Genomic DNA, 6,424 nt, shown 5'->3' with positions numbered 1-6,424 from the left:
AATCTTTTGAATGAACCGGTTGTGACTTACCCCTTGGGTTAGTCAGTCTCTGACAATTGTCTAATAGCAAGCGGCCATTGACTGTGTGTAGGTGTCATAACCAAGTTATGCTTTTACTGCATAGGTTTTGACTTAACGTAAATCTTCAATTATGGTAACCGTTTGTATTCTTACTGAACAATGACCAGTTATATCCAACCAAGATTTTAGTTACCGTTTGTATTGCCTTTGAGCAATAACTGGTTATATCTTGGACTCAATTGATCATTTAAACAACTGCGAGTTATCTTAAATCTAGAAAATCGGTAGCGCCGTATTTTTTATAGTTTATAGAACAATGTACCACCTAAATGTGAGATGTTCTCTTCGACGAATTCACCTGGATGAGCGTCGCCGGTTGTCTGCTCTTGTTGAAGCAGACGCAAACAATTTATATAAGCCCGTCTGTACATTGTACAAACGGTAAATATGCAGAAAGCAAAAACCAAGTGAAAATAAAGCTTTTTTCATTAATAAACTTTATTTACAAAAAATTTACAAGTCTCAGAAGTAGTACTTTTTCAAGTTGTCTACGTTCCAAGTTCTGGCCAGCTGCCTGCCTTCTGGAGTTTCCAGGTGGTAGGTGCCGCCTCTTACTTCTTCATAGATCCGGTAGGGGCCTTCCCAGTTAGGAGTCAACTTCCCTTGTTCAATGGCCTTACCGGTTGCCTCCATTTTTTGTAACACAAAGTCCCCTACTTTCAAGGGTCGTTTGTGTACTCTTCTGTTGTAGGCTCTCGTTAATAAGGTCAGCTGTACTCTTGGCTGAAAGAGACGGTGTTCAGCTTCCGGTTTATTTCATTAGTTGTGTTCTTCGAAATGCTGAACTGCGGTACCCCATGGTTGAAACTTTTGGCCTCGCTCTTTTCATGGAAGTCAAGAATTTAAAACCTTACTTCCTGGCACATCCGGTTGTGGTATATACAGACCAACCTCTCAAGCGGCCAATGACAACTTTGGAGTCATCTGGTAGGATGCTCAAATGGGCTATTGAAATGCAAAGTCTTAAAATCACTTTCAAACCTAGGAAGGCAGTGAAGAGTCAGGCGTTTGCCGACTTCATTATCGAAATGACAAGGCCGGCTGAGCCGGAGAATCTTGACCAGGTTTGGAAAGTGTATGTAGACGGGAGCTCTACTTTGAACGGTTGTGGTGTAGGGGTTATATGTCAATCTCCTAAAGGGGACAAGAATGTAAACAATTTTTTTAAGGATATAGATGTCAGCACACTATTTTAAAGAGTATTAAAAAAGTCAATTAACATTAATGAGGGAAAATAAGTAAATAAACAGTTTAGAGGATACAAGTATCCAAATAATATACATAAGAGTTAAATCATTAAATCACACAAGGAAAATCTTAGAGAAAATTAGCATCATATGAATAGAGGCATATAGGTAAACAAATATTTTAAGGATATTGTTTCGGGGTTTTTTGATATCCTGCGGGAGAGTTACAATTCCAAGACTGGTTTCAGGACGCCTGTACCTGCAAAACAACGGAGACTCCGGTTGGGTGGAGTTCCGCCTCCGAGATCAAGTTAGAACGTGTAAGGAGACTGTAAAGAGTGCGGAAAGTAAAGTATCTTCTCGAATTCTGAGAGAATATCTGTAATTAATAATTGCTCTGTTTTTTTTTTGTGAATATTTCTTAATGTGTCCCATGATGGGAACATCTCCCTATTTAAAGGGTCTCGAAATGCGTGCCTCCATCCTAGGTTACGGAAACTTGGGAAATATGGGATTCCTCAGGAATTGGGCCAGAAGAGCCGCCATTTATCCCAATCATTGGGGATGCCACGTGTCAGCAAGCGATTGGTTCTCTGGAAACTCCTCCTGAGGTGACACGTGTCACCTTCCCATTGGACCACGTGTCCTGGGTAAAAATACCCAAAACAGATACAATTGTCCACGACCATTCAGAAGTGTTTTCTCATACGTTTTAAATGGTAGGTAATTAGGGGATTTCTCCCGCCACGTGGACCAATTACACTATGCCACGTGTCATCCACGTGGACCAACCAGAGCCCGCCACGTGTCACCTCGTGATAAGTCTAAGGTGGACCAATCAGGCCACGACACGTGGCAGGCAGATTGCCAACTGGGAAAATGGTATTTAAGGGCCCAAATACCTAGGCAATTCCAGTCAGTCCTTGGTTTCTGAAAACCTAGTACTGGGCACATATTTCCAGACCCTATAAAAGGGAGATATTCCCTCTGAGGATCATCATTCAGAAATTATAAAACATACATGTACATTGATTGCTACGCATTAACCCCAGCATTAATTGCACTCCTCGATCGAGAGCTAAGGCTCGGATATTAAGACTATCTCAGACAGTCGGATGATCACTCCCCTTCCGAGAGGAGCCTAATCCCCTTTACTTTCCGCATCTTTACTTCCGAACACGTTCTAACTTGATTTTCGGAGGCGGAACTCCCACCCACAAGAGTTTCCGTTGTTTTGCAGGTACAGACGTCCAGAGGTCAGTCTTAATGTTGTAACTCTCCCGCAGGACATCCAAAAAAACCCGAAACATTTGGCTCCGTCTGTGGGGAGAGTACTTCTAAGATGACTTCACAAGAACTTGTACCGCCTCTTAATGAGAAACGGCCTATGGGCGATGTCCAGGTCTATACAGACCAGGATACAGATGACGACTGTGAGGTCGACACACACACTGTCCCTGACGGGTCCCTAAGAACTCGGCGCATCTGTCCCCTCAAAAGAAAGGAACGGACTGTCAAACAAGCGGGCCCTAGTAAACCAGCCGGCCAACTGGTCGATCAACCTCAGGCGGCCGAAGGCTCCGTCCCCATCACCAAAAACGAGCTCATGACCCTCATGACAAGTTTCAAAGGGGAGATTAAGGACATGATTGACAAACGGACGACTATTTCCACCAGGGACCAGTCGGCCAAGAAGTCCTCTCATTCTGGGAGGAATAAGAAGATCAAAGACCGAGAGGCCACTCCTTACCCTAAACCTAGGGAGGGGCAGAGGCCCTTGTTAAATTTGGCCAAATTTTGGTTCCCTGAGCCAAGGAAGAGGAAGGCCATCCGGCATGTACAACCGGATGGATCAAAGAAAACTTATTCTGATGCCCGGATGTTAATCCAGCAGAAGAAGAACATGCAACTGTCAAAGTCGGCTTCCACGTCGAACTTGCAAGACATCTTTCAGAATACCTCAATGAGGTATTCACAATCAAATCAAGAGAATCACACAGGCGGCATGTCCGCCCACTCTAGTGCTAAGATGCTCCATGCGGCCCCGTATGTGCCTCAACAGCCATACATGCCGTATGGACAACATTACATGCAGCCGACCCTCTTTAGGGGGCAGGCGGCACAAAATGTCCAGTCTTTGGACTGGCAGCTCCGACTGCTAAGACGGGGGAAAGAACCCTCTGCTTTTTCCAAGGAAATAATAGAGGCTGCCCAGCTGGCCAAGGTGAAAAATGTGTTGGTAGGTGCCTATGACGGTACCACCAACCTAGAAGACCACCTGATGGCATACACCAACCTTATGTATCTTGGATGATGCCGCATGGTGTAGATGCTTCCTGACCACATTGAAGGGCGTCGCCCAGCAATGGTTCGGCAACATGCCAGACAGATGCATCAATAATTTCAAGACGCTTGCATACTTGTTTGTGTCAAACTTCTCAATGAATATCCTTGCAAAGAAAACAAGTCTTGACTTGGGAGCTATACAGCAGGGTGAGAAGGAAGGGCTACGCTCATATATCAGGCGGTTCAATCTGATGAAAATTCAAATTCAAGGAATGTCTGATGAGGTGGCCTATACAGACTTTTTCAAAGGTCTGAAGGACGTGTCGGCTTTCAAGTTCGATCTTGTCAAGAAGAGGGTTGATACCCTCAAAGAAGCACTGATGGAGGCGGACGCTTATGTATAGGCGACCGAACTCTGCAACATTAGTAAATAGTCAGACTCAAAGAGATCTGACAAAAAAGAGAGTAGGCCATTACAGCCAGCTAAGAAAGAAAAGAAGAGAAAAGAAGTCTGGGTGGCTGATACTTCTGAACAGCCGTCCTAGAAGAAAAAGAGATAAGAAAAAACGTACTCCCCAAAGTACGAATTCAATAAAGACTATCACTCCATCCTCATGGAAATTCAGGACCGGGTCTCCATTGACAAGCCGGCTGATATGAAAGGTTCCGCCAAAAATCGGAACAAAAATAAATATTACCACTACCATGAGGATATTGGCCATGACACGAACGAATCCTTTAGTCTCAAGCGGCTGTTGGACCGTCTGGCTAATAAAGGAGTTCTCAAATCTTATATTTTGAGGTCCAAGGTTACCCTATACACTAACCCAGGGTAGTCGTCTGCTAATAGTTCGAACACTGATGAAACTCCGATCTATACGATAGCAGGCGGCTTTGCTGGAGGCGGCCCAACTATCCAGGGTAACAAGGACTACATCAGACGGTTCGACGTTAACTCGGTCGACGAGGAGAAAGCGTCCAAGGACTCCTTCCCCGAAGTTGTAGTTACTGAGGATGATAGGGGCAAAGTCAGGAGGCCGCATGATGACCTTATTGTCAACGAATGCAAAGTGGCCAACCAAAGAGTTGGCTGAATCCTTATTGATACTAGGAGCTCATTTGATCTCATCAGTCACAAGTTCCTGGCCAAGCTCAGGTAAAAGCCTAAGAACATGCACCAGGTCTCTCATCCCTTAGTGGGATTTAGAGGTGGTGTGGTACATCCGGTAGGTCGAATAGACCTACCCATTCGTCTAGGAAAAAAAGGGGAGCGACGCCACATGGTGGTCTGGTTCTTAGTTGTTGAAGAGCTGACGACCTATAACATGATTTTGGGGAAACCAACCCTGAATGAATCTAAGGCTGTTATCATTTCTTCTCTTATGCTCCTCAAGTTTGAGAGGGATGGCGGCACTGTGGTTGCAGCCGGCCCCATTGGAGAAACTACTGACCTTGACCAAGTCAAGGAAGCCGCGCCTGCTGCCACAGTAGCCGGCAAGAAGAGAAAGGCCAGCCAAATGGTGGCCGAGAAAAAATACAAGCAATAGCAATCATTGACCGGTGTGGACATCGTTCAGGATGACTCTCGTCCTGAACGAACTGTCAAGGTGAGGACGACTGCTTTTGCTAAACTTGGTGCGAAATTGCATAACCTGTTAAAAGAATTCAAAGACATCTTTGCCTTGGAGGTGGACGAAATGCCAAGCATCAACCCGAATCTAGCCGTCCGCAAGCTTACTGTGGAACCTAAAAAGAAGCCGGTAAGGCAAAATAAGAGGAACCATGGAGAAGAACGAAGCCAGGCGGCAGCCGCCGAGGTGAAAAAATTGTTAGATGCTGGGTTCATTCGGCAATGTTATTTCCCTGATTAGGTTGCCAATATTGTGCTTGTAAAGAAGCCGAATGGAACTTGGCACATGTGTGTTGACTACACAGACTTGAACAAGGCATGTCCGAAGGATATCTATCCTCTCCCAAAGATCGACTGTCTTGTCGACTCTACAGCCGGCCATGCCTTGATAAGCTTTATGGACGCCTATTCAGGCTTTCACCAGATACCTCTGTGGAAGAAAGATCAAGAAAAGACAGCATTCGTCACTAATCAGGGGTTATTCTGTTACACTGTGATGCCGTTTGGTTTGAAGAATGCGCCTGCTACCTTCTAGAGAATAATTAATACATTCTTCATTAATCAACTTGGAAGGAATGTGGAGGCGTACATTGATGATATGATAGTCAAATCCAAACTACAAACGAACCATCTTACAGACCTCCGAGAAACATTCGCCACACTCAGGCAGCACCAGGTCATGCCAAATCCCAAGAAGTGTGTCTTTGGTGTTGATGGGAAGTTCCTTAGGTTTCTGATTGATCAAAGGGGGATAGAGGCCAACCCGGAAAAAATACAGGCGGTCATAGACATGCAGTCGCCCCGCACTGTAAAAGAAGTTCAAAAATTAACAGGCTGTCTGGCGGCATTTGGAAGATTCCTTAGTCGATCAGGCGACAAGTGCCTCGATTTTTTCCAAGCAATTAAGAAGAAGACTATATTTGAATGGGGGGTGGATGCAGAGGCGGCCTTTCAAAAGTTAAAGGAAAACTTGCACTCTCTACCAAGGCTGGTCAGTCCTTTGCCAAAAGAAGTGTTGTACATGTACCTAGCCGTCTCGACCATGCGCTTAGTGTTGTTCTCCTTGCTGAAAGAGGCGACACCCAGCTCCCGGTCTACTTCATCAGTCATGTTCTACGAAATGCAGAGCTGAGGTACCCCATGGTAGAAAAATTTGGACTTTCCCTCTTCATGGAAGTCAAGAAGTTAAAGCCTTACTTCTTGGCGCATCCGGTCGTGGTCTACACTGACCAGCCAATCA

This window comes from Chenopodium quinoa, unplaced genomic scaffold (assembly GCF_001683475.1).
Source record: "Chenopodium quinoa cultivar QQ74 unplaced genomic scaffold, ASM168347v1, whole genome shotgun sequence".
NCBI lineage: Eukaryota > Viridiplantae > Streptophyta > Magnoliopsida > Caryophyllales > Amaranthaceae > Chenopodium > Chenopodium quinoa.
Note: the sequence above shows the minus strand (reverse complement) of the source record.